This window comes from Pteropus vampyrus, unplaced genomic scaffold (genome assembly GCF_000151845.1).
Source record: "Pteropus vampyrus isolate Shadow unplaced genomic scaffold, Pvam_2.0 Scaffold22, whole genome shotgun sequence".
In the NCBI taxonomy this organism is placed as follows: domain Eukaryota; kingdom Metazoa; phylum Chordata; class Mammalia; order Chiroptera; family Pteropodidae; genus Pteropus; species Pteropus vampyrus.
This window is the reverse complement of record NW_011888803.1, coordinates 16,557,218-16,558,583: the sequence shown is the minus strand read 5'-3', so window position 1 is coordinate 16,558,583 and position 1,366 is coordinate 16,557,218. Positions and strand designations below refer to the sequence as shown.

Genomic DNA, 1,366 nt, shown 5'->3' with positions numbered 1-1,366 from the left:
GCTTTAAATGAACTTTTCGCAGGGAAAAAAATAGGTGAGTGTTTAACAGAAAAAAAAAGGAATTGACAGATATATAATTATTTTAGTGTCTCCACTTTGTTTCTTTCTTCCCCTTTGTCAGCTGCCTTCTCTCTTGACTCACCAACATACCCCCTGCCTAAAGTTATTTCGTTCAGGACTCTTTTATCACATGTACACAGCAGACTAAACAGGCATCTGTTTGGATTTTCTTCTTCAGGTGAAGCATGCACAGTTGAGCTCCAGGAGTTTAGGGATTGAAATCTTCAGAATCCTGGGGGATTTGGCCCATAGCAAGAGCAATAGATTCTAAAGTTATATACAGAAGAACTGCCCTGTAATTAGCAGTTTTCAACACAAAAACTCTTCATGTGGGTACAATCCAGAAGGATTCATAAAAAGTCCACTGAACAATTTTAATTAGAAAGGAACCAAAAAAATGTTATATTCATTTTTAAGATGAATGCCAGATGTGAGTTTTACTGTATGTACATGTCAATAATCTCGTTATCCTACTGGCATCAATAATAATCACAATTCAGATGAAGGAAACAAATGTCAGAGGTTATCTGCAAGAAGTGTTTTACAAAATGAAAGGGAAAAGACAGGACAAAAATTCTAATTTTATGAATTGTAACCTCTCATCTCTATGTATGGTAGCTGTTTCTATTAACTTGACTCTACATAGAGATGTCATTAAAATCCAATAGATCTTATAAAAATATTCATGTTTCAAACATTTAGAAGGCTACCGTTTGTTTCAGGGTGATGCCTCAATATATGTTTTGATATTACATTGTCAAAGATGTATTCACCCTTCACCTAAAATTTCTAAAACAGAAAGACCAAAGCAAAACATAAACTTGTTATATATTAATATTTTTATTTTTGAAATTAAATTATTTATAAATTCTATATAAACAAAAGTACATAAAATCAGTTCTACGTAATGTTAAATTATGACTTATTTGTTTTTTTCTGTTTGTTTTTAGGTGAGGCAACCCTTGGTTGACCTCACAGATTGCAAAGACATTGTCAGCTTACAATCTCTTATTTTTTTTATTTTTTATGCCTACAGCACCTGGTCTTCCTAGGTAGTCTTCCATCCAAGTACTAACCAGGCCCAACCCTGCTGAGCTTCCAAGATCAGATGGGATCAGGCTTGTTCAGGGTGGCATGGCCGTAGACAAATTATGACGTATTTGTTACTGAATTATATTATCACAGCTATTAGAAACTATATTTTGGATCTATTATATAAAAGAGAGTGACTGACTAAGAAATTGCTTTAGCAATAGTACCATCTTTATTTAAAAAATTCTTACTTGACATTATTCTTTGACATTCA

At 33.0% G+C, this 1,366-nt stretch overlaps 1 pseudogene; it reads right to left on the bottom strand.

Moving 5' to 3' along the window:
- Positions 1-1,087: 1,087 nt before the first annotated feature.
- Positions 1,088-1,206, bottom strand: LOC111736886 (annotated as a pseudogene).
- Between the last annotated feature and the right edge of the window lie 160 nt (positions 1,207-1,366).